We start from the raw sequence: 27,782 nt of genomic DNA, 5'->3' as shown, positions 1-27,782 counted from the left end.
AGTTATTTTAAAATTGATTTTCTGTTCTAGAGGTATAGAACACGCAGGTGTAAAAAAATAATGGCAATTACTAGATAGTTTTCAATGATATTTTTTGTCCTAGATAAGACATTTTAACATTATATATATATATTATTTATGAAAAAATATTATTTTAAAAAAGTCTTAAGAAATAGAAATTTACAATTCACATAATTTACAATGTTTCAAATCAAATAAGTGGCCTGAATTAGTTTAGTAAGAAAATTATTTACTTGAAACTATCGATTTTTTTCTGTGGTCAGGTGCTTTACCACCATTTTTATCCCGGAATTTGTAGCCAATTATATATATCCTAGTGTGGTGGAGAGGTTAATGATATGTGAGAATTGATTTGACTCAGTTCTGCTTCATCAACCACTACCTTCTATTCAGTATTTGCCTCCCAGTATCTCACACTAAAAGCTTTGTCATTATTCGGCGCGGTTCATCGACAAAGTCAGTGCCCGCAGGGAAAAAATGGCTACCTGACGTGCCAATTATTTATATATAGTCACGCAGTCTTCTTAACAGTAAATAATCGCGTGAACTTCCATTGTTGTAATTTCCATTTTAATTATTATTATTATTAAGGACATGGGTTTTGAATTCAGTGCCTATTTCTTTGCTCTTGGGTGCAATGAATGGAACAGGGAATGAAGCAGTTTCACGCATGATTATTTTGGCCCAGGTGGACTTGCCTCAGGGTGAAATTGGGTTCAATGGAGGGGTCGGTTCAGGTGACTGTTGGACACCCGTGTATCAATATGTGCTTTGAAAGCTGAAAGGGGGTTTGTTTGGCTTTATTAAATGATATCAGCTGCAACCCAAAGCTGCAGTTGTAATTCATGTTTGAGGTGTTTTGCAACTTCTCAATTTTTACAGTGCTTAAAATGAAAAATGATAAGTGCAACACCATGTTTTTTGTCCTAATTGTGTAGTACCAGAACAGAATGCTAATTAAGATTTCGCTTTTAAATTTAAAAAAAAAGAATACATTTACTATCTTGCAGGATAGCTGACATTTGTGCCACAACTTCCATAGATATTGAGCTTGGCAAATATTTTGTACAGCATGTTGGAAATGATCAAATTAGAAATGAAAATGTGTAACTCACATTTCATTGTACAAAAATAAAATAGTGTGCTTAATGAATATAACAAAATAGTGTTGGTTATAAAATGAATGAAAAATATATACTGAAGAAAATAACTGTTTTCAAGAAATGTTAAATAGACTCAACAGATATTTCATTGTCATTATGTTATTATGAACTTCACTAATTAATTAAATGCAATAATAATTTAAATCAATTTAACTCAAACCTGTAACTTGATGAAGCCAGAATTTCACCTTCATGGGTTCAAATGATACCTCTATTTAGTTCAAAGAAAAATACCAGATTTTTGTGTTCAGAAGAAGTTTCAGTAATTGCGCACTGACCCCATATGGAGGACACTATTGACTTCCCTATCTGTGTTCATGGTCGGCCATTGGAGGTGGCACATATAAATTTGGCAACAAATATTAGATGATGCCACAATAAATATTTGATCAGAAGGCACCAAGTGATCTTGTTTTATCCAAACGCTCAATACGGATACTAAGAATAGCAGTCCTAATTAGAAGTGTCTATTTGGTTGCCCAATTATCCTCAAAGCTGCACATTCCTCTGTTGACATGTTGAGAACACGAGGGATTGATATATCTGTACTCGGTGGTCAACCACAGCGTCACATTGAGGAAGATGCAGTGTCTTACTAGGCGGAACAATATAGGAGGGCATCACTGACATATAACACTTGCCAATTTTTGTTCTTCTGCATGAGGTATCGATGATTGATTGGAGACAATCCGGTTGGATGTGAGGGTACACGCACCATAATTAAACATCTGCAGCAGGTTAGTTTCACCAGTTTTGTTGATGATCGGATTGAAATGAATTCAAAACAGTTACATCTATTTTTTAATATTGATGATATCAGAATTATAACCAAGAAACAAAAAGTATTTAACCTAGACAAAATTGGTAGTATTTGCATTGATAAGATGGAGTTGGAACCCCACCCCCCCTCCCCTTGGTAAATTATCAAGCTATGAAAGCATGATGTCTTAAAACATATGCTCAGCAATTCCCTTGTGTTTTAATCTATTAAAAATTTCCAGCATATGTAGCCCTCGGTTTAGATATACATTTCGTCATACTCTGCCATATATATATATATTTTTTTTTTTGCAAAATACCAAGCCATTATGTCTGGGATTACAGATGTTATTTTAATTACCCTTTTAATGTTTTTGTGTGCAGAATTGTGAAGGCAGCGGGCTAAAATTGCACAGAAAATTTTCTGACAACAATATGCTGCGTCAAAAGGGTTGCCTATTATCAGAGAAACCTCTTGGTTAAAGAGGAAGAGGGGTAGGCAAATATATATGGTGGCGTCCTTGGTGAATTTTGCCAGTTTGCAATTGGCACTGGTAGATTCTAGTTCGTGACTGGGTAGCAGTTACACTCCGAATCAAAATTCTTCTTTGTTGCCAGCAGTTGATGCAAAAGGGGCAATATTCAACCAAGCAACAGGTAATACGTAAAGGTATGTGTTGGTGAAGGTTACTTGTACAAGTATGTGAGCTTTTCAAGAAAAAGGAAAGGGGAGTTACCAAGCAGAGGTAGTGTGGTGCTGGGACGTGATGATGATGATGATGATGATAAGGTTATGATATCCTGAGGACCTGCGGGAGTTTGTGGTCGTTACAATAAATTTTGACCCTAACCTTGCATGATAACCTGGTCCTGTAACAACAAAAATGAATTAGTGGTTAAAGCACCTGCAGTTTTGTAAAGTAATGTTGCACAACTTGTGGAAATTGCAAAATTTTTGGTTATTATTAATTGGAACAAATAATGCATTTTTTCTGAAGATAAGTTTATGGGAGATGATCCTGAGGCTTTTGTGTACATATTTTCAATTCCTGTGTTTACCATTATTGTTGCAGATCTCTTATTAACTTATTTTTCTACCATTATGTCTTTTGTCTTTGTCAAATTTGGCTCCATGTCATGAACATAAAGTGCTAAAAATCTAATGAAATGTTGGTGACTCAGCATTTTTCACAGAAAGGAAGTGAAGATATGAAAAGCTATTGTGCAAAAATTTGTAGTAAGGTTGTTTACTTCACAAACGTGAAATGCCTCTATATTGTTGCTATATTTTGTTGTCATGTTTACCTGAAGCTGGTTTGGCAACAAATACCAGTCTGAGAAGAAGTTTGTTTCTGGACACCTCCCCCCCCCCTTTTTTTTTTCCTGTGCGCAGTAATGTACTGGTAGTCATCCATGAACTTTTGCCAGGTACATTCTAGACTCTCTCTCTCTCTCTCTCTCTCTCTCTCTCTCTCTCTCTCTCTCTCTCTCTCTTGTTTAGATGTTTAGGGGGGAGGTTCGGAGTTTCATGCAAATATTGTTCATATAACAATCTGGTAAGCAACACCACTGGAGAGGCAAATGTGCATGAAAATATGATTGAGTTAAGTTATTTTCCTCTACCATGAAGTAGGGAGCAAAAAAAAAAAAAAAAAAATCATTCTGGATGTTATTTAACTAAAAGTGCCTTGCAAGGATATATATGCTTACCTGATGACTTTTAGTTTTCACTCTTCCCATTAGGTGCCGCCACTGGAGCATCAGGTTTTTAATGATGATGTCTCCCCTCAAACAATATATCAAGGCCTGGGGACCTTGAGCCAAATTTGATTAATTCTACTTAGAAATTATCATTCAGTTGCTCAAGTGAAGTTGTTTATTTTATATGACAAAAGCAAGAGATGTGAGGACACGCCTCAAGCAGTACCTGTTCCCGCCCTGTCTTGAAGCCATCATTAGGCATCAGTTTAACATTAAATGGTCTCCTAAGTGTCGGCACCTGGATGTAAAGTAAAATGTGCAATGCATACACAGGGATGATTCTACAGACTGAAGGTGCACTGACTGCTTTGAAATAAGTCGTAAAACATTTTATCCCCTTGTCTGTCTGTCCTACCAGTCCCTTCTCTCCATAATAATCAAGCACCTGACGCTGAGTACATATACCTTTATTATATCCCCAGACATATTGATTGACTGATGATTATGTAGTCTAAACAGTAGGTAGGGAATAATGCTGTATGCTACATATGTTTTAATTTTGTGAGCGTTTCTAGTTTGTTTTAATTTCCTGCCTGTTTCTGCCATCGAGGTACATTTAAAGGGATAATAACTCTTCATATGAAATCTATATTTCACAATAAAAAAATTGTGAATAACTCATAGAAATATAATATATTCTGTTTTATGACGAAAACAGCAGTTATAGCGATTATTCTGATATCTGAGCTTGTCTTCAGACCACGTGACCTCCATTGATGGCTATACTCTGTTATAATCTCTTAAGAGATTTTAACAAAAAACCAAACTTTTTGGAAAAAAACCAGGGACTAACTTTGATTGTAAAAATGGATTCATTAACCATTGGCAAGTATGGGAAAATTGTTGTTTACTCCAGGAAAATTCATTTTTGGCCAAAACGAAGAGTTATTATCCCTTTAAGCTTTGCAGAGATGTATGCGCACAAAGCGCAATACGTCAGAGCCAGCACAGCTGTAAATGTGACTGGAAGCACTTGATGTCACTGCTGGTATAGCTTGATGGTTTTAAAAAGGTGTCCTCTATTTCAGTTTAACAGCCATTAGGTCGCCAGGTCTTGCAACCTTTAGAACCATGTTATCCATGTCACATGTAATTTATTTATTATTATTATTTATTTATTTATTTATTTTTTTTTTGGGGGGGGGGTCCTGCCTGAAATGTTTAAGAATTTTGGACACTTGCGTCATTGTAATTTAGTGAAGAATGAGGGGAAAAAAGCTAGAAGAAGAGTTTTTCTCCATGTTTTTATATTTCCCAAAATCTACTTGTTACCTGGTTAGTTTTTTTTCTAAGGTTTTCTACCAAGATCACAGCCTGATTTTTTTAGCTGATACAGAAAAGACTTTAATTTGATTGAGAAATATGTAAATTCTAGAATATTTATGAGCATTTTCCAAGATTTTTAGCTATAATGCCATTTTCTCATCAAAAATCCTTTCATAAGATAGCGCGTGGTTGAAAGTTTGCAGGATTATGTCTGTTTTCAGGATTTTCAGTCTTCATTTTGATCACTTTTTACAAATGGTTTAAAAGTGATGAGAAATTTCAAGCTTAATTTGCAGGATTTTTAGTTTTTACAACACTCACCCATGATAATGGGATAAGATGGATCTTCTTAAGTTGGACAAAACTTTTTTTTCTTTTGAAGCTTGGCCTGATAGGGCTAGAGTTATGGAAGCCAAATATTAGAGGGTTAACTAGAATTAAGAAAAAATAGTGATGAATATTCATTTGCTGTGATAAGCATGACAGCATTCTAAATTTTGATTCCATACTTTAGAACACATTTGTAATTTATACTCATGTCTGTTTTTTTTTTTTTTTTTTTTGCTATTAATTTGTCATCATAAACACTAGCTCTGCCTCCACTTTCAGTGACTGGTGTACTCAAAAATGGGACTTACAGGTTTCAAAGTTTGTAAAAGGAATTTTTGTGCACATGAAACTATTTATGAGGTGTCATAGGTCAGGGAAACTGGTTTTGGGAAACCAAGGGCAGTTTTTAGAAAAAAAAAAAAAAAAGAACGTTCTGTTTATTGAAGGGCAAGAGTGTGTCAGTATCATTGGGGTACGTTTGAGATTTCTTTTTGTGTGTGGAATGGCACGCGTCGTGTACATATGGCTGTTGGCATGAAAGTGTATGGCACGCGCTCTCTTTTATAAAACCTGAATTGATCTAAGTCCAGTGATAGGGAAACAGTTAGCTGTGTTTTACTGTTCTTCAAATAGTGTCAGTTAACCGATTAGTTTGGGGAAAATCATATAGACATTATTCTCACTAAGATCAGTGGCTAGCTAGGGAGATATGAATGTGCGGGAAATTGAAAAAGGAAATTTTCATTTTTGATTAGGAAAATGAACTTTTATGAAGACGTTATAGCTTATGTTGATTGACATTGAAAGAAATAATAAATGTTCATAATATCTTTTCATTCAGTGCAGATGTTGGAAATGATTAAATTATGGGACGTGGTGGAATTAGCAGATATATTTGTGAGATCAATTATTAGAATATAATCCATTTAAGTTCTTTCTTAATCAGCTTGAAAAGAAAACAGGAGTTTGACTAATTCAGAGGTTTACATTAATGGTATTTTCTGTAGGTAATGCATAATATATCACTTTAATCCAAGGCCATTTTTTTCTGCCCTGGCATGCTAATGAATCTGTGAATTTAAAATGTCAGCTGCAACCTCTGGGTGCCTTATTGAATGAAAAACGAAACAAAAATCCTTCAGTGCATAATGCCTCTGCCACCTCAGGTTGAATTTCCCTCTGCAGCTGAGAGCTTGTTTTTGAAAGTTAAACAGTTATTATAGTTTAATTACGTTTAATTATGAATGATTATGTCATGTTATATTTCTTTCTGTTTTCTGTTCTGATTTTTTCTGTTTTTTTTTTTTTTTTTTTTTTTTTCTTTGAACATCGCTGCCAGTTTCCCAAATGTTGAAATGATATACTGGAATATGACGGCATATAGTTTCACCTTGTTGCTGTTATCTTTCTCTCTTATTGCGGAAAATCTGGCAATTATGTTTTGATTTCATTTCCTGGAAGACGAGAAGACATACATGTACCCAGTTTCAACCATGTACTAGAACAATTTCTGTACAACTGGTTTCCGAGGATATTAACTGAAAGTGAAGGTTATTGTTAGATGTCTGTTTTCAGATACTGCATTTTACATTTCCACATTTTATGTTATAAATAGGGAAGGTGGAAAAATGTCTATGTAGACATATTTTATCCCTGCTTTCTTTATTGTGAGTGCCTTGTGACTTTCTTTATTGTGAGTGCCTTGTGACTAGGGCTCTTCAAAGAGTATTTTCAGGAGGTAAGCTGCACGGTGTTGGTCTCTCCCCCCCCCCTCCCAATTTAAAAAGGGCTGCATCTTTTGAATGCTCCCTTTAATATTAAAGGGGTGAGGAAACACATTAAAGATAAATTCTAAAATCCATATGATAGCCAATTGAAGTAAGTGCCATTTAGTAAGAAATCAGAACTGAAGCCAAGAACTGATACATCGGCACCCCTGAATAATACCAGACATAACACCTGTAATTATGTCACCTGACAAGCATTCATTTAAGACAACTGTCAACATGTAAATCATACCATCTTATGTCACTTGAGCGAGGTTTATTAAAGACACCTCATCACCAGGTGATTATAGCAATTTCTTTTTTCCTCAGGTAACAGAAGGTGCCTTTCTGCCATGCTGAACACAATAAATCTTGTTTGCACAATCCACACGGAGCTCTCCACATGTAAGGTTTCCTGCGACATGCAATAACCTAGGCATAACGAGCGATAACTTTACACAGCGCCATAAAAAACTACTTGAAAGATTTCAGGTGAACTCGTTGACACTAAACTCTTGACCTCTCTGCTTCCAAATCGCACTATTAATGAGCATACCTGTAATTTGGAACAAATTGGAGATGTGTGAATGCACATGTGTCCGTGCAAGTGCTGGGAAGAGAGAAAGATGGGGGGGGGGGGGAGGTTATATGCATGTCGTTGTCTGGTTATTAATTATTGATAGAGTGGATTTGGCCAAATTGCAGCCGATGTATTTTATGTGTTGATACCTGAGGGAGTTGGTTTGTTTTCATGCAAAGTAATGATCAGAGAGGGAAGTAGAGTATGGATGATGAGTTTTTGACATGAAAGCTTCAAATAATAACCTGTTTGCCGAGGCACGTTAGCCTCATGGCTGGAGGAAGGACTGTCATAAAAAAAATAGGGCTTTTTTCTTTTTGGATTTCATAGTTTGCTACCGTCAGTTTCCTCTTTTTGCTTTTGTTAATTTTATTTAACTGTCCTATTCCTATTGTTGCACTAGTCACGGTTTTCCATGTTTGTGAATCTTACACCCCATTTCCATAGATTAGATCGACCTACTTTAGATCGACCTAACTCCCTGGGGGTTCACGCTAAATAGCTGTCAGCCGGGCGGACACGAAAGTTAATTACCCCCTTACAGCTTGTAGTAGGCGGGATGGACATTTTAGTCGGATTATCTGAAAGTAATCAAGTGAGACTCCCCGCGGGGATAGATCGATCTAAAATCTATGGGAATAGAGCCTTAAACGTTGCCATTTCTATTGCAAAGGACATCTGGGTGAGATCCGTGACAAACTGATCTTTTCAGCTCCTCGCAGTGTGGTATTTTGAGTCACGGAAAAGCTTTATACAATGTTCTCGGAAATTAGATTTTTTAAACATGAACTTCTTGTAGTTAAACTGCTGTGACTTGGCTATGAAAATGGGTAACAAAAGACATACAGTTTTTATATCTCTTACTTTTTTTTTTATTTTTTCATGGCAGTTTTCCAAAATAGAAAGAGAATAACAATCAGTTGATATTAAGTAGCTTATAACTTGGAAGTTCATTTTAACACGCTGGAAGTTGCAAATCTTAAAGAACACTCTCTTGGCACCAGATTTCCAGTGTATGATTATTTTACAGGTGAATGTTTGCCCTATCAGTAACATCAGACCTACACACCCCTTGACTTATAACCTCTAACCCTAATTTACAACCTCTAACCTCAGCATCCTATTTTATATTAATATTCTTATCCGGTGCCTGGGCCAGAATGCTTAATTTTCACCAGTGGTAAAACACATTTAATTCTCTGACAAAATTAGCTGTAAAAATTGGAAAATATGTTTTGATAACAAAAAATTGTCATTTTTTCAGTTTGCCATAGCTATTGCTTTATAATTGGATTTTAATGAAATAATTATCTCCTTGGCTAAAATGGAATGATATGAAATTGCAAGTGAACCTGCAAGTAAGAAAGAGCCTTGAAAAAAGCAGACGAAGTGCAATTCTATTACCATCCACACCGGGTCTTAAAATTTTAATGTCATGAGATTACGAAATGTCATTTTACTCATCTTACACCGGCTGTTGTATGACCTGTCAGGTCGGATTCTTACTTTTGAATTGCTGTGTGACAAGACCAGCAATTTATAGGATGATCAGTTTTCTTGTCATTTGATATAACCATTCATAAGTCAACTATTCCTAGGCATTTTATTTTATTTAAAGAAGATTAATGAAAGGCACTGTAGATTTTATATATCTAAAAAAAAATTGCTGGTCTGTATTTCTATCTGAGCTTTTTTTAACACCCGATTTCTTTGAAGCATCTATCAAGTGCGTCAGCCAATCTAAAGGTCTGGTTCTATGAATTCTAGAGATGTGTTGGATCTTCCTGATTTTTGTCTGGCAATCTGGAATCTTCCAAGAGTTTGTTGAAAACTGAAAGTGAAATAAAAACATCCATTTTACTTTACAAATGTGTTTTTTGAGAAAATTCATACTGCATGCTAAACAACTGCCCAGTTCCTCGCCCCCTACCCACTCATGCAGGCGTGCACACACACACACTCACGCACAAACACACACACACACACACACACACACACACACACACACACATGCCCTTGCTTTCCAACATGAACTTCTCCCAAAAATATGGAGGAGTCCAGTTCAGGAGAAAAAAGGGAAGAAAGCATACGTTGTCCATTTTGTGTAGTTTTACCCATTGATTGATGATAGCAGGCATTGAGCTAGGGGCTGTGCCAGATACAGTGTGGTGGCCCTGAAAGGGTCATTGCACCTAGTTACTTATGCAGACAGCCACTCTCACTGTGTTTTAGTCAATATCGCTGGCTCAGGAACTGTATGAATGGATTCTCTGTCTATGCTCTGACCTCACTGCAAGTATCCATGGCTAGAAACCATTGGCAAAGTTCTTCGTTTGCCAGTGGTTCATTTTGGAGAATACTACAAATTTTTTCTCACTATTGATCTTCGTTGTATTCACGTGTTATTCTAATGCAGAGAAGGAACTTTGGAACCAGACAGTTTGAGAACTCTAATTCTGTTGGCAACCCCTGGATTTTGCATGTCATTTCTAGCCAGGGATTTCCTACAACTGTTTTTTTAGATAAGGTTTTAAAACCTAGAACAGAGCACTTCATAACCTTTATTTTGCTATATATAACAAAATTTCGGGACAAATTTCATTTTAAAAAAAAATTAAAAAATGAATAACAATAAATTTATGAACAATTTATGATCAAAAATAAATTTAAAAAATACCCCCCCCCCCCTCCCCACCTTAGTCCTGTGTCCTGGTTAGGTAAACATTGAGTATGTCCAGTAAGCTTGTACAAAGCTTGCTAGGCAATAACAGTAATGATAATGGTAAAAGTTTCATTGCTTATCATGTTGTAATCAGAACATATGCCATCTGAAAACAGATAAACCATACAGTGAGAAATGTGCTGAGGTCACACTAGTGGTCGTAGTCTAAAGTAGTAGTAGTAACAGCTGAACTGTGGTGGTTGGGTGCAGGGACCAGACTGAAGAAGTCCACCTGTTCAAAGAGTGAACATCCCGTAATGCGATATAACTTTGTACATTCTCTGCTGCTTTTAACACGATGCAGACAGGCAGGCAGACGGCTTGCTCTTATGATCGGCACTTCTTTTCCTTGCTCATCCTAGGCAGGCAATTCATGCAGTGTAAAAATACACTTACATCGTGAGCTTTTTTTTTTTCATCTTTCCATCTTTTTACACAATGCTCTCCCACTGTGTCAGCGTGAACCAACATGGAACACAGGCAGCAAGAGTGGAGAGCATATTTTGATCATACACTTGATTTTGCAGCTCTTGTAACATCCTTTACCCTCACAGCATAGAAAATAAAATTTCCAGCGTGTTCTGGGGTACCAGGTCCATCTGGCTTGCCATTCACGGCCAGCATACAGCTTCAAAATGAAAAAGTCTGCAGTGAAGTTTCTGCCATGTGATGAAACACTTGTAAGCTGCTGAATACTGTCATCTCCATCAAACAGTTAAAGCAACCATTTGACAATACACGTGGACCTCACTGTTACATGAGGTATGCTGAAGGCACTGACAAAGTCTGCAGCAATGTTTTTTTACAGGGCACTGAATTGAGCCTTGAACTATGTACATGTACAGCCTACTGCACTGCCATTACTGAATTATGCATCTGCCTTCCCTTATTGAACTGCTATGCCAATGTATTCGACCTATATACCCAGCCAGCTGTGTGGTCATAATAAAGTGGACATGCAGAGAAAGGGCTCACGAAAGACACACGACAGCTATTTCATCAGCAAAGAAAATTAATTAAACAGGCAATAAATATATGCTTCATTCATTGGAATTTTTCCCTTTCTTTCATTTCGTCTTTTTCTCTCCTCCGATCGGAAAGACACTGCCTCTGGTCTGCTGCATGGTGTATAAATTATTTGGTTACTATGGCAACAGGATTTCATCAGTTCGCCTTCCTGGAACTGCTCAGGCCAGAGTATGTATTGGAAGATGGCAGGATAGAGAGAACGGCTGATTTGAGGCCAGAAAAAGCTAAACGAGATGTGACAAGTCAGAATTATTGATGATTGTCTGCATCGGTCAGAGGCAGGAACGAAAGATTATAATGATAAATAGATAAATACTGTCTGCATTCTAGAGGTTAGTATTGACCAGCAGAGGGCAGTAGTAGAGGTCCCTCCAGACATTCATTTCTCTTCTTCTGCCTTCCTTCATGGAGCCTCCATCTGAAAAGGAGGCTGCCCCCTTCTGGTTCCCTGGTAATATATGCACACATTGCTCCCAGAGCCTACACACATAGTAGTAATAAAAGGCAGCATTGGCTGTAAGAGTGGGAAAGATCGGGTAGTACATATACATATATATATATAAATATAGTAGGAAGGCTGGCTTGTTCCATAGGAATTTGTGTAGAGTAGTGACTGGTATTGATTAGGCGGCGACGAGGCAGTCTCTGGCTCTATAACAGCGTGATTGGATTGACTGGGGGTTAATGAATAGCCTGCGCTACCCACCATCGACTAACAGGCCTACGCCAACCCGCTGAGTTCAAGGTAAGAAGAGGAGGGCAGTTGCACAAGGTACAGGGGGGGAGGGGGTATCCATGGTGAAAAATATATGCTGACCGCCAGCTGGACTTCGGGTATTGATATTTCTTTGCAGTACCTTGAATTTGATTGGGGGATTGCAAGGGCAGTCAGAATAATACAGTGTGGGAAAAGTGGGCGCTTTATTAATATTATTATTATTGGCAGAGTGCTGTGATCGCAAACTATGTGCATGATTGGATGTGAAAGAATATAAAATTGATTCTTAAAGAAAAACTTTATTCTCTTGGTTTATTTGTTGATTTATTTTGTATCTTCATATTGGTAACATGAAATGCTTCATCAGTGTATCTTCTCATGATGAGAGTTGGTGTGTGTGTGTGTGAGAGAGAGACTCAAGTTATTATGTACATATCAAAGCCAAAGTTTTGATTCATGCAGTTGCTTTCAGCTAAGATAAACGTGGAATTATAACTAATAGATCTTTTTACTAGAACTTCAGTTTGAAATGGAGGTCAGTATATTTCAGCTACAAGGCCTTCAGGTGTATCAGTCAGTCAGGTGGTAAAGATATATTTATAACTCTATATATCTGTTTGTCTGCCCGTCCGTCTATCTGTTTATCTGTCTGTCTGTCCCTTTGTTTGTCTGTTGGTCTTCCAGTTTATCTGTCTGTCTGTTGCATGTGTAAGAAAATCAATAATAAACAAACTTGTTAGCATGCCATGTCTTTTCTTTCCAAAGACTCCTCTCACCACATCTGAAGCACATGAAAACCCCAAGTTTGACATTAATAACGCACACTTGTAAAACTTAATTAATTCATACTATTATATTTTGTGTGTAAAGTTTTCAGTCCTCTTTGCAAAGCATGCAATTTGTCAGAAGAACAAAGAACAAAAAAGTAAAGGTAATAGAGACAAGATATGTTATGAAGTGTATTTGAGATCCCGTATCTGTGCTTCCAGGTAATCAGAGAATTTTCCATAGAAATATGTTTGCTCTGCATGTACTTTCAACAAAATCTTTTGAGAATGGTGGTTTTACATAAACAGTCATGATCAGCCCCGCTCACATTTCATCAAGGTTGTTTTACTCCTTTTGTATTTCTTACCATGAAATGCAGAATGATTTTTCACAAAATTTGCCCCCACTGACCTGAAAAAGTATCCCTCCCATTGTGAGCACCGTGATATAAAAAGCTTTTCAAAAGGAATTCTATTCTTCTCGTGCTACCTGTCATACAATAAATACGTTGCATGTGTCTTGCTCTACATGGTAACTTTTGTGAGACTGATATAAGTTTAAGTTCTCTCAAAGACTACTGTTTCTTTCATTTAATGCTATGGTCCTTGAAATTTCATCAAAATTTTCGAAGAACTTTTTAAGCGACCTTGTTGAATTAACACCAAACTGATGAAAACTCAACCTCCTTCAGTGATGTTGGTAATAATTGCATGATCTGTGGGGTACTTTTTAAAGATGCATTTGAATTATTGCCACAAAGCCCGGACAAATGCCTCCATACAGTTTTAAATAGTGTAACTTAGAGAAATACCAAAGGACATTGTTTAATATTACCAGAAAAATGGTATTTGGGTGGATATTCTATGCTTGCTTTATGCGCTAAATGTAATCTTCAGTCATTTTCGGCAACTCATTTAAATAAATATGTGATGCGTACAGCTATATCCACACATTGGAGTGATGATTATGCAATGCACGTGTAGTATTCCATCATTTAACAGGAGGGACAGATATCTCAACCAGAAATTTGAAGAAGATGCAGTTTTAAAGCTCTTTTATGGCTTATCCAGTGATTAATTTGGCTTATCCCTTTGCATGTCAACTTTATTTTTGGTCATACAAGAAACTTGTAGAAGTTGCTTTTCGCCTTACTGAGTATCCACGCTTGCTATAAATGTAACTTTAAGGTCCATTACTGGATGGTAAATTGAGCCTAGACTCTTAAGTTCACATGGTTTTAGTGTTTTGAGTCAGGAAATCTGTTCAATCATTGGAGTGAATTGATTTTAAGGTAGACTTGAGATTTTTTGTGAATTTTACTAGCAATTTAGTATTCAGTCTGACTGAATGTTCAGATAGACACTTTTGATCAGGCTTTTACTAACCTGAGAATTCAGTTATTGAGATGAATTTAAGAAATTAATTATTAAAAGTTCAGTTATGTAAATATGCATCTCTTACACATAGCTTCTTATGACAAAAATCTTATTCTGAGCTCATTTACATTTTCAATATTCAATTTATTTAAGTAGTGAGTTTAATGTTTTTTTTTAATTGGCCATGATAGTTACGCCCAAATTTGCCCATTATTATTTTGCATCCATCTGATGACTTTTTTTTTTAGTATTGACAGACAGATGAACAGTAGATGCTAAATATACAAAATGTACTGCTTAAGTTCTTCCTGTCTATCTAATTTAGTATCCTTAATGTATGCCAGATATAGAAAGTGGTGAAAACGCGAAAGAATTTAGGACGTGATTAGTTCCAAATCATTAGCTTCATGCCTATTTCTTGGGCCATGGTATTGAGAAGGCAGGTAAATGTGCCAAAACAGATGTCAGAAGGAGAAATCCTTGGAATTTTCATGGAGCAGTTGAAAAAAATATTTCCAACATAAATGGGTTACAAAAATGTTTGGGGGAGGGGGGGGAGGAGAAGCTGATTTACACAAGTTTTTACACACAGATAAAAAGTGGGTCGTTTTAACATGTGACACTATTGGCTATGTTTACCTGTACAAGAAGGGTTTAGAAACTGTTGTGTCTAGTTATTTGTGTTACGTATATCAAATGAATCTATTAGGGTATATTTATAGAAGAATCAGGTCAGACCTAGAGAGAATGGGAAACTGGTATTGTATCTTTTCAGAGAAATTAAAGTACGCTCTTTTCACAGCCATTATTTCAGACAGTCTTACCTGGTACATTTAATTGAAGTGGCACTGCAGTGACAAAATAGTGTTGTTGCAATCATTGGAAGCATGCACAGATTGTGTGACAGACTTGTACAGTCAATTTCTCATCATGATACTCTCACTTAAACAAATCCATGCAGACATGAATGAGAAATATTACAACCTACGTCAGCTCTGTCTGGATTTTTAGCGAGAGAGAGAGAGAGAGAGAGAGAGAGAGAGAGAGAGAGAAGTGATGATGATGATGAACAAGAGAGAGAGAGAGAGAGAGAGAGAAGGGGGGGAGGGGGAATATCACTGTATCCTTTAATTATTCACAAGCAAAAAGGACATTAAACAAGACAAGATAGGCTAAATAAATGTGATGATGTCACAGACATAAGGGATAAAAATAAAAGTTTCCAGACAGCATAGGTGTCGTTCGCACCTTGGGCAGGTGTGGTAAATGTCGACTGTTTCTCCAAATATTCCTGCAGAACACTTTGTTATTTTATTTTATTTTTTTTGAGTTGTTCTAGGATAATATGGCAAACTTAAGGAGTGGAATATGTCACTGATTTTAACAGTTTATTATTTTTATTCAATTTTTTAAAAAATTTGTAAAGATGCATGTAAGGGTGCATTATTATGCAAAGAGAGAGAGAATAAATGAATGGATGAATGAAATGAGAAACAGTAAGTGCCAGTGGCAGGGGCTTAAGTGTTACTTTTCAAAACTTTTTTTCCAGCAATTTAACAGTGCACTGAATAGGACAGTGAAATAGAACAAGAATGAGAAAGAGACAAAAGACCAACAATCAGTTTTAGTGGCAGTAGCAACAAAAGGCAATAACTGGTTTTAAAATATCTATAACAATAGCCTTAATAGTTGGGCAAAATGGAGCAAAATATATCATCGATTATCGTGAAGGGTTCATTTGTTAGGAGGTAGTGTTTCCATGAATGTAGATTCATTTTGGCGTTGTTGTCACGTTTCTATTTCCCCACGGGAGGTGGACTGAAAAGTATCATTTTACCTGCCATTAAGGCCATATACTACAATAACTCTACATAATTAGTATACCTGTGTTTTAGGCAGGTAGACGTTGTTGTTGATCTTGCATGTTGCCTCGGCACTCATGCGAGTTTAGTATGTTGCTCAGTAAATAAGATCATAATAAACCAATTGAATAGATGCATGCATTATGGAAGAATACAGTTGTAGCTTTTCAGATGCTGTGCGTAAATGGAAGTGAGTGAAGAGAAAGACAGCTGTCAATCTTTTCAGGTGACTTTGTCAGTCCTTGATGACTAAGTGACCGCAGATTGAAGTTGTGTCCAAGATTGATTGGTTTTTCCTACAATGTTTGATTTTCATCAGGTTAGCTGCATTTTCCTTATCGGCAGAAGTGCAGTGATATTTTTCTATCCTTTTCTTCCTTTTTTATATATGACTGAAAAGGCTTGTAACTGACAAAGTGAAATAAAATTCTATTAATTTCCCCATGAAATTTATTTGTTATTAAGAACGATTGCACTTCGATGTGTGTTCGTATAACTTAATCATTTCATTTAGAGAAATTTTCTCAACATATTCAAATGTGTACATATTTCCATCAGTTACACAGATATGTATTAGTATGTGTGCCCACACATACATTTTAGGGGCTGATCCAGAGATATTTTCGGACAGGCTTCCAAATTTTTTTTGATCCATCCTCCATTTTTGACCGTCTTCCGACAGAAAAAAAAATTGATACCCCTCAATGTAAACTTGAAAATTTGATCGTCTTCTGGAAGACTCAGAAGATGGCCCCAATCCATCCCTGCATTTCACTGCACACACAGTCCTCATCAAATATAAAAATCGCACATTGTATGTGCTACTGCAGCTTTTTATTCTTCAAGTTTTAAATTTATCTATCAGACTAAAGTGTGTTCATTCTACACTAGCAGGATAAATTATTTACTAGTTCTATGATCTATTCAGAGGACAAAAATTGTGTAAAATTTGCTTTAAATAGAATTAAACGTGGCTGTTGCCAAGTGGACAGGTACCCTTGTACGTGTGCTTGCATGCACGCGTCACCATGCACTGACTGTTCATGTGATGTGCCAATCCTCAAGTTAGATCAAGTAAAGGGGTGAAAAGGTCCACTTCATTAGAAAAAGACCACCCCCCTCCGTTCTTTTCAAATTGCCACATGCAGGCTTGACCACAATCTTCTTTTGACACCACAATCATTTATTATTCAGAATATTCAGAAATTTAATCAGTAGTCAGGTCGAAATTTCACATTTTCAGAAGAGACTAGACTCCACACATCCTGTAGTACTCCCTTTTTCTCCGAGAGCTCTGACCTCTTAACCCTGAGTTCAGACATATTACTTAATGGGCCAATCAAAACATTGTCTGGGATTCAGTGTACTGAATGCTACTTAACATGGCAGGCATAATGAAATGGTTCAGCCAGTAGCCTCACAACTGTTTGTCTGTCCATTATATAATGGAACAATATTGGTCGGAATTGGATTGTTTCGAAGTAAAATAGTGTCTGCTCCGTGCTTCAGCGGGTGGAAGCAAATGCATAATTCCCATAGAAACCTGTGACATCGGGTTTGAGTGAAACACATTGATTCCCCATAGAGATTTCCTTTCAATTGCTCTTCGACTTTTGTCTCCCGGGAGAAAACAACTGACCAACCCAGCTAACAATTAATGACGATAGGATTTTCCCCTGCATCTGTATAGTCATTGGTCAGTATGGGTTTCCAGGAGGTCAGCTAGTAATGGTCAGCGTGATTAGAAGAGAAAGCATTTCTCTGGCTGTCTGATCCTCCAGGTTTCCAGAGGCAAAGAAATAAATGGCTGGTTTTCAAGGAGGAAGAGCGGTGCAGCCATTTTTAGCATTGTTTTATTTCCTATGAAAATGGTCAGTCTGTAGACGGGTGGGAAATGGTCAGCTTAGAGAGGAAGCGGTCAAATTAAAGGTCATTATTTCCTGGAAGGCCATCACTGGGAATTTTTAATAGACGGAGCTCACACTAGGTTTTTTCCAGGAGGCGGCAACTGCTGTTTCACCTCGCACACACAGTACTATATAACCAGCAGTACTAGGGCCCCTTCGTAAAAACCAAGAGGCCACAGGCTGATCTACTATCACCTAGGAAGAGAAGAATGTATACAGATCATATTCATGAACATTTTTGTATATAAAAATTATATACAAAGTATTCCGGCACCAGACTATATTACACTGCTGTAATGCTGTAAGCGTGCCAGCCTTGCAGTGGATAGTAAAGGTAAGCAAGCTATGGCCGTTCACAGCACTCACTGTGACCTCATGGGCCTAACAGCTTGTCCAGTTGACTTATTATTATTATTATTAAATATTCTAGGATGCATCGGTCATATCTATTTTAGCCCACTGGGTGGACCTTGGTTAACCTTGCCACTCTACAGTGCAGTGGAATGGCATAGGCTGACTATGTCTACGCTGACTGTTGATTAGCCTCCCACTCTGCTATGACCCTGTAAGCATAGTGCAACTAAATTATTTATAAATAGTCTAGGACATAATAGCCATTACATACAGTACTAGGTCTTTACCATGGACTGTCATTTATGTTGATAAAAATAATTTTGAATAAGAGTTAGAACCAGGCTAATGAGCATGTACTACATGAATGGCTGATTATGCTAAAATTAAAATATTCAAATATTTTCAGATGAAATTTTTGAAGAGCACACTTACACGTATATAAAGATATACATATAGTATGGGCAGTGGGTTGTGCATTATCATCAAGTTAAACAGGTAGAATTAGGCTAGGATCAGACTGCTTATCGCACTTACCGTGACCTCCTGAGCCGAGCGTGTCGAGATTATTAATTAACATTCTGGGATATAATAATCATAACTATATACTGCAACTGCCGTGATTGATATGCCTCTTCATGTTGCACCACATCCCAGACCTGAATTCCTTCTAGCATTCATGAATAGGTGGTGGCAAAGTACACTGGAGTTGAGGCTTGCGTACTGGGCACTGGCTGATGTGGATGACGGCCAATTCGGAGGCACAGCGGAGATTTAATTTCAAACCTAGAGTGGAGAGGAATGATCAGGGTTTACTACTACCTATGTTTACTTAAATGATACTTCTTCTGTTGTGTTGAGGAGGTGATTGCTGTCTGTCTGTCTGTGGGGTTGTATTGTATGAAGGTAGGGAGTTTTTGTTTGTGTTTTGTTTTTCTTCCCATCATTCACTGTCCCCATTTACGCTTTTGCTAGGTTATTGGTTTTGGTCCAACTTCATTTTAAGGTCTGCCAATTTTACCCCTTGATATTGTTTCAGTTGTTGACTTCAGATTATTGTTGTTGTTGTCAGGTGTTTTCTTGATGCTGATGTCATGAAAATTGATAAACAATATATTTTATCGACACACATTTCGTGAAGAACAGATCTGGCAATTTGACAAGGATGGGTGTTCATGTAGGAGCAAATAACCCAGATAAAGATAACCTATCCGCTTGGACTTCTTAAAATTTGGAACGGGGATGGAGGGGAGGGGTTGGGGTGGAGGTAGTGGTCCAGTGTGGAGCTTGGAAAACCCTTAAATTATATCAAAGATTTTAAAAATAAAAAAGTTAAAATTAAGATATAGAAAAGAGTTGAAACAAGACAAATATTTCTCTTTGTATGAAATTATGAAAGTATAATTTGTTCCAAAATGATTCAGTTATTGTTTTATTTTGGTATTTATTGTTCGAAATAGCTCGGTTATGCCAGGATCAGTTTATGTTAACTGTTACTGAATTGGAAGATAGGAGTCGTGAGCTGACCGTGCCTGAGCGTTTGTTTTTTGGTTTTAACATATACATCTTAAGTAACTGAATAAACTGATAATTACCATGGCATAAGGTGGGTTCTGCAAAAAAGTTTTTTTTTTAATGATCAAAATGTTTGCTAAAAGAGATTGGTGAAGTGCCAAAGTGGTTCTACTATATAGTCTGTCAGTTTTCAATGGGACATAAATATTGCTCTAGACAGCAGTATGGGAAAAAATCTTTAGTAAATCTTGCATTGCTTTCCTTGAATTTTAACAATTCTGGAAATGGATTAATTGAAAAATTAATTTTCTCTTAATCACAAACCTGTGGTCATTTCTGTTCAAACCATTAAGTTGGATTATAACAAAAAAAAAATTGTCCTACAGGACAATCTTGTGGTCATTTTATTTTCTGGATGCTCATATAACCTGTTGAAAGTGGACATCAGGTTCTAATATCACATCCATAATCATGAAAATGAAACTTTTGATTAGCCAAATTAATTAAAGAAATTGGTATATATATGCTGTAACAGTGTTCTAGATAGTGTCTAGTTATCAGAGTGGCTGTATTGTGTTCTTGTTATTGGAAGAGTGATAGTCATTTGCTTATAATGTTAAGCCATTGGTTAAGTGCACCCTAGCTCGAGACATAAAAAATGACAACTTTTGTCCATAAAGTTACTACTTCTGTAGAAAAAGAAATTTGTTTTCTTAAATATTACATATGAAACATGCAAATCAATCCAAGTTAATAAGCATAAACATTTTTCCAAGACAGCACGGTTAGTCATACAAGAAACCCTACTTGACAGAAATGAACTGGGATCAAGGTGAGATCATACACATCACTGATTATTCACCAATATATGATCCTGGATTACGGGACAAAAACCATGATCTCACACTGCATCATTCAGTCCTTTAATAAAGAGATCATCATCACCAGTCCTTTGAACGGCTAAAAAGAGTATATGGTATTGAGTAGAACATTGCATTATGCAAACACATCTATTATATACCAGATTGCACATTATTCACGAATGTTTTAACTTATTCATAACAAAAGTTACTTGAGCTTTCAGTTCATTTGGGACACCTGGTCTCCAATACGCTATGATCAATTAAGGTCCAGTAAATAGATCCCAAAGCTTGACTAACTTTTAGAATGACTAAGTTTAAACTTTCATGAATTAGCTTTAATAAGAGGGGGTTTCTGAATGATGCAATCAGATTTACAAACTAACATGCCTCTTCTTATTTCTAACATACTGGTATAATAACCAGCTTTTCTGTATTCTACTAAACGCCAGGAGGAGGCGTGTTAGTCTGTTAATATAATTACATTTAGGGAGAGTCTGCCTGGAGTTAGTGCACAAGAGCTAAGTGGATAAATTCATTGTGAAGGGACCCTGAGTTAATAAGACTGTTTTAGGTTATCCTGTAGTGTACATGCCCCATATTTGGGTGCTTTCCCAGAGATTTAGATCGATCTAGAGATTAAGATTTAGATAAACCTAACTCCCTGGGGGTTCACGCTAAAATGCAGTCAGCCGAGCGGGCACCATAGTTAATTACCCCCTTACAGCTTTTAGTGGGCGGGACAGACGTTTAAGCCGGCCAAGCTGACAGTAATCTAGTGAGAATCCCCACAGGGATAGATCGATCTAAAATTCTATGGAAATGGGGTATTTGTCACATGTCTTACCTGTATCTGATGTGTGTGCCCTGCTGTCAACAGGTAACTAGATAATATTATCTACTACCTGCCCTGACTCTAAGAATAAAGTTGAACAGGTTAAGTAAGAGACTTACTATAAAGAAGCAGTGTGTAAGATTCTAGTGGAGCCCTACTAGAAATTAATACAATTAACATGACTTTGATTGACAGGTGAAGGTCTACATTGGCCTCAGTTTGATCTCTTACTCTTGTTTGCCTGATAGATGGAATGAGTTTGGTAATTTATTCTTGTGTAATATGAAGGTGTCTGTTCTCTCTCCCGCCCCTCCCCCTCCCCCCCCCCCCTCTCTCTCTCTCTCTCTCTCTCTCTCTCTCTCTCTCACTTCTTGCAGGCAATATTTTCATTGTTCAGTAATCCCAGTCACAAATATGCATCTCCAAAAACCAAACAGTAATTGTTGTTTATGAGGCATATGGAGGAGTTTAAAGTCTTCATTGAGTGAGTACTCACACCATTATTGCTTGAATTTAATGTCAAGATTTGTATCAATCCCAGCGTATCAGGTATATTACTTAATCCCTTCATAATAATGTCCAACCCCCCCCCCCTTTTTTTTTAATCTGCTGAAGAAAAACTAAGTAATGTGTATGAATTCATGGAGTCCATTCCATTTGAAGAAAAGTATGTAGTTGCCAAATTTATTGGAGAAAAGTCTCTTCTCTCTGAAATAAAAATGATTGATTTTATCCAAGTAAGACATAATGCTGCCATCTATCTGAAAGTGTTGAGTAATCATGCAGCTAAAGTGGAAGGCAGTATTGTAGTGTACCCACATAATTTGGTATTAGGTAATGTTATCTACCTGCCAAAACATGTCTACAATATAAAGGGTAACATATGTGACTCATCCGCCTTGTCTTAATGTATAAAGCCAACTTCGGAGCAGTTAGATTTCCCAAAATTTGTTCTGATTTCGGGATATAGGCAATTGATTACGCTCACTGTCTTCTCTTGAATTTTTGAGTTTAACCAACAGCACAAGGAACAATAGACAGGATTATAGGTGCATGTGGTAAAAAAGAAAAATTGACCACATCTTGAGTGAAGCTGGAATGTTTTTACCTCAAAACTATGATGAGTACAACTCACATGGTGCTGAATCAGAATCAGACAAGTTGAAACTCGTCTGTGGTGAGTTTCAACTGCCTACCATTGGGGAGTGTAGCAAGCTAAAGACAGCAGGACACTAAGAGGTACATGTATATGTATATGCATTGGAAGCAGATCTCAATAGTTATATGTAATTTAAGTGCAGGTGTATGGTTGAAGGGGGCATTCACAATGAAGTTTTTGTACTAGGTAGATCGATTCAACTCTGCAGGGACTCTCGCAGAATGCAATCAGAGTAACTGATCTGAAAGTTGATGATGCCCTAGCTGCTCAAGGAAGCATGTTATTCAGTTAGTCTGATTGCATTCAGCAGAGTTGAATCGATCTACCTAGTAAGATAGTTTCATTGTGAACACACCCTCAGTGTCATCACAACTTCATTGTTGGGTGTATGTGTGTATAGTTGTGTATTCCCACCAGGCAAACCTTGTATCCTACTGCATAGACATGTTTGCATGGGAGATAACGAAACGTCTTTTGACTGCATGGATAGGTTGACTCAACTATGCACCAGTTCAATTCAATGACAATAACATCTCAGTGGGTAGCCAATCCAATGTCTCTGTTCCATTGCCCTACCCATTGCCATGGTAATGGTTTGACATGTGCTGTTTGATTGGTTCATTTTCCTGGCTGCATTCACAACAGCAGACTATTTAGTCCACAGATCAAATAGGCCAATCCACTTGAATACTTATTGGGTATTTCCCCGCAGGGAATCTATTTGGTGACTTTTGGGGGATTACACAGCAAGCTTTCAAGTGAGTCGCCATATTTGGTCCACAGACTACTAAGTTCGCTGTTGTGAATGCAGCCTTCACCCTGTTGTTCATGGTATTGAAGGACAGTGTGTGTGTGTGTGTGTGTGGGGGGGGGGGGGGGTGTCATGGAGAAGGAAGTGACCAGGGCTGAAAAGTCATGTATCCTTGGGTTGCGCATTTCTTCATGTCCACTTACATCATTTGTTCCAAATTTTTCAGCAGAACTTATTTTTTAAGATCATGTTAAGCATTTTATCATCTGTTTTTATGTATGTGCATGATATCTGATTTTGTTGTTGTTGTTGTTGACATGAAATCAGTTGTTGTTCAAAATGTTTGAATTTGGCATATTACATATTACCATCATAAAATGCACAAAGAAAGCATAAACCGATTTGACATGTAGTTTGCCTTCATTCCTCTCAAAGTATGATTGATTGATTGTCGGTGTGCCTAATTTATCACTTGCCTATCGTTTCTTCCTTAAGTAGAATTTTCACTACAGTCTCTGTGATAGGTGAGTATTTGTGGTCATGAATATAAACTTGAACCAAACAGGTCTTCATTCGAAAAATTCAAAATGTGTGAAATTTAAGAATTGGTTTCTCATGTCAATAAATCCTGCCGGAGCTTGGTTTGATGCACTTGGCAGAATTGACTGGAAAATGTGATGACAGCTCCTTTCTGCTTGGTGATTTATCATCCTCTCCACTCAGTGGAAGTGTACGGAAGTTTTTTGGGATGAGAGAAAAATAAGAGGTGTGATTGTCAAGCAAATAAATGGTCATTGAGTGACGGTTATAAATCATGTGTTTGATGAATGCAGTAGAGAGAAGTGTACTCGTAGAGAGAGAGGTTTAAAGAAAAATAGATAAGGGATGAGCCTTGATCCCTCCTTAAGAATGACTAGGGCTGTTGTTTTATTCCAGTCGGTGTTTCCATGGCAACAGATGAACATGCTGGAGTAAAAAGTTGTAGTCTCTGCTATGGTTCATATGGTATCCATTATTGTTCTTTGATTTAATAGTAAACTCTTCTCTCTGTTTTTTATCCAATTTTTTTTTTTTTTTTTTTTTTGGTTTCTTTAGTGCTGTCTAAAGTGTAGTATTTGGCATGATCCTCAGCAAAATGACATCATGAATTGGCTCTGTTTTCAGCAGTTGGTTGATTTGTGACTCCCCCCCCCCCCCCCCCCCACCCCTCCCTTTCCTCCCACCTTCACCTCTGGATGAGACCAGCTTTTTTTCTATAAAAATTGAAGTGGATAAATTTTTTGTTAGGATTTCTCAACTGAAAGATTTTGTTTTCATCATTCCTGTTCACATGTTATATATACACACACACACACACACACACATTATAAGTTGCTCATTGAAAATGGTTTCTAGCATTTAATTTGAAACATAAGAAGCCACAAGGTTTTAAAAAATAAAAATGTGTTGTAAAGAAACACAGTTCTAATTTCGCCAAAAGAGAAAGCAAAGAGAAAAAGTTTTAAGAAGTTCAGGGTCTTTTGAAAATAATGAGAGAAAACTGGTATCTATTACTGTACAAGGAAGCATGTTATCAATAAAAAAAAGTTTTTTTTTTTCAGCAATTGCATGACCTCAAATTCATAAATTATGAATGATTATCATGACTATAATTTTAAAGACCTGCTTTGGACTAGAGAGAGAGGCTCCATTTACTGCTGAGCAGTAACCTGAACATTAATCAGCATTTCCAAACCTGCATTTATCTGTTAATATCAAGAAAAAAGTTGGAACCATAATAAGCTATTGCCTTCAATCTCACATAATATACCTTCATTTGAGCTTAGCTTACATAGGGGTAGCACATTAGCATGCTATGAATTTCTATAGAATTTTTTTTTTATTTTGTATTTTATGTTCAGCTGTCAGTGTGTTCAATGAGGCCAGGAGATTTATGTGAAAACATAATATACCAGTATAATTATTCTCCAGTTAAGCAAGTGTATTTTTTCTTAAATCGGGTATTACCGTGTAAAAAATGATCGCTTTGTTATGAAGTTGAATTTGACACCTGCATTAAGCATGATTTCGTTCTTGCGTGGATATGATTTGTCATGGGGGGGGGGATAATTTTTTTATCTCTATTTCATTACCACTTCCTCTTCATTTCCTTTCACCAGTGTTCTTTTGTCAATATCCCCCCAATTCCCTTCTATCATTTGATCCCCAGTATAAATACCCTGTGAACAGTTTGCTATGTTTTTTTTCTGTTTACCAGTCTCCTTCCTGTGTTTTCTTCCCATTCTCCTCTTCCCTGTGTTTTCTTCCCATTCTCCTCTGTCTTGTGTTCTCCTCCTTGGCATCTTTTTGCTACCTTTTTTCCCAAGGAGTCTGCTTTCTTTCCATCTATTCTTTACCCTTTTACATCTAATTCAATCTATTCACATGTAGTTTTCTAGTTGTCTTTGTAGTTTCCTGCAGTAAAAGTTCCACTTGTAGTGAGTTGTCCAAATTCATTGTTCTCTGCTGTTTTAGTCTCTTTAACTCCTCTGCCATTGTTTACCTGGGCCTGAACCTCTTATCATGTGATCTGATAACAATCTGGTGTTAAAACTGACCCTAGTCTCAGAGAATGGATGACAACTCCAGAAGGTGGTCAAAACAGAATGACCAAGTCCAGAAAACTGGTTTAATATAAGGCCCTCTCTATGTAGAAATGAAGAAATGTGAACTGGGAAAAAAGTGAAATAATCATAACCTGAAGAGTTCGCTCATCGTTATGCTGCACCACGACGTGCACAAATTCAAGTACTAGATGGTAAATATTTTAAGTGCAATTTTGGTTCAGTATTTACCTCCAGTTCCTGTGACACCTATATTAGACCCAAATAGGTCACCTAATAGCAGAGTCTGTTGGTCAGCTGGACCTTGATCCAGACATACATGTAGTAGAAAATTAACCTTGTTAATCGATAAAATTAGACGTGAATTTGATCCGCATTTTATTATGCTCAGACCTTGGTGTGCAATTAGCACCGTGTTGGAATGTACATCCACAAATGATATTTCTCTGTATGCTTTATTAGTTAAATCAATATATATATGATGTTATCCCATTTGGGTATAGATATTGTTCATATACTCACACAATTGGTCACCTTATAATTCTAGTTACTGTTTATTGTGAACAATTCTCATGTTACAGATTTTTATTTTGCATTTTCATCATCTTAATTACAAAACTTCATAACACACTGCGTAAAACAAAACATTTTTCAGTCTTAATGTATCCAAGTTATATGTCAAACCAATTAAATAAACTGCACTTTGTTTTTATGTAGTTGTCAAAAATGAGCTTTTCTTATTATGGCCCATTGTATTTTACGTGTATGAGTTTTTATGAGTATGGCCTATGGAAGCTCCGATTCTTGGAATGCTTGTTCTTCTGTTACTAAGCTGCGTGATATTTAAGTAGCTGGAAGATATGTCGCACAAGGTTCGTTAGGTCACATACATCTCGCATGAAACACATGCATTTAAATGCCTCTGTGTCTGTAATTTAGTTTGACGTTATTTGTGCATGTGCAGGAAAGTTTGCATGTACGCATTTGCCCATATTAGACAGTCTTTGCACCTCTGCTGGCATTGAATGGGGGGGGGGGGAAGGGAAGGGGGGGATCTTGAATGAATCACTTCACATCTTAAGACAAGGCGCCAACATTAAGACTCGGTTGACAGTCGTGAAATACAAGGTGACATCTGCACTACCAGGTAATAACTCCCTCCGCGGTTGACACCTCTCTGCACACAAGGTGACAAGTACCAGGTAGTGAGTTCTTGGTGTGGTGTCAGTAAGGACTGTTGATAGTGTTGATGCTTTACCCCATAGTGTCATAACCTTGGGTGGGAAAACTACAGTTCCAGGAAAACCCTGCACAGAGTGAGGTCTGAATGACGTTGCAAGGTGTCTGAATTATATGTGTGTTACAAGTTAAGTATTAATTGTTGTAATCCAGTTAAGGCTGTTATTTGTTAAGATCCTGTTGACTTTGAACAAGAAAGTGTAGCTTTGGAGAGAGAGAGAGAGAGAGAGAGAGAGAGAGAGAGAGAAAGAGAGAGAGAGAGAGAGAGAATCCCACTACATGTAGGCCATAAAATCACTAATTATGCAAATTGTTCGTCTGGTGACACCATCAGAACCTTAACCTGTTCAGGTTTGTGTCTGTCTTGATTCACCTATTAATAAGATAAAATGACCACAATGATTGAGTCAGGTGGACTTCTGCTGTAGTGGTGACTCTGAT

The 27,782-nt window shown here is 37.0% G+C and overlaps 1 protein-coding gene and 1 long non-coding RNA gene across 15 annotated transcripts in view; one reads left to right on the top strand and one right to left on the bottom strand.

Moving 5' to 3' along the window:
- LOC112042664 (uncharacterized) overlaps positions 1–27,782 on the top strand; it is a 174,367-nt gene that overhangs the window by 90,797 nt on the left and 55,788 nt on the right. Inside the window, exon 1 of one of the 13 annotated variants that reach the window (XM_087011783.1) lies at positions 1,426–1,921. The exons of 9 other annotated variants lie outside the window; for them this stretch is intronic. The gene's annotated coding sequence lies outside the window, so the exon portion shown is untranslated. Of the gene's footprint in view, positions 1–1,425; positions 1,922–19,143; positions 19,286–22,278; positions 22,829–26,134; positions 26,297–27,782 lie in introns of those variants that run through there. 3 more of the 13 variants (XM_087011780.1, XM_087011781.1, XM_087011782.1) reach the window with 3 other exon arrangements.
- LOC147762319 (uncharacterized) lies at positions 17,284–26,029 on the bottom strand. 2 transcript variants are annotated; one of them, XR_015334035.1, is made up of 3 exons: positions 25,754–26,029; positions 18,917–19,165; positions 17,284–18,591 (listed from the first exon to the last, which is right to left on the bottom strand). It is a non-coding gene; the product is annotated as an uncharacterized LOC147762319 (long non-coding RNA). The 2 variants fall into 2 exon arrangements; XR_015334036.1 differs by having other exon boundaries at positions 17,284–18,223; positions 25,754–26,028.

This window comes from Lingula anatina, chromosome 4, assembly GCF_051362555.1.
Source record: "Lingula anatina isolate TDL-2025a chromosome 4, LinAna3.0, whole genome shotgun sequence".
NCBI classification, from domain to species: Eukaryota; Metazoa; Brachiopoda; class Lingulata; order Lingulida; family Lingulidae; genus Lingula; species Lingula anatina.
The sequence above is the reverse complement of the archived record's forward strand: the minus strand, read 5'-3'. Positions and strand labels throughout refer to the sequence as shown.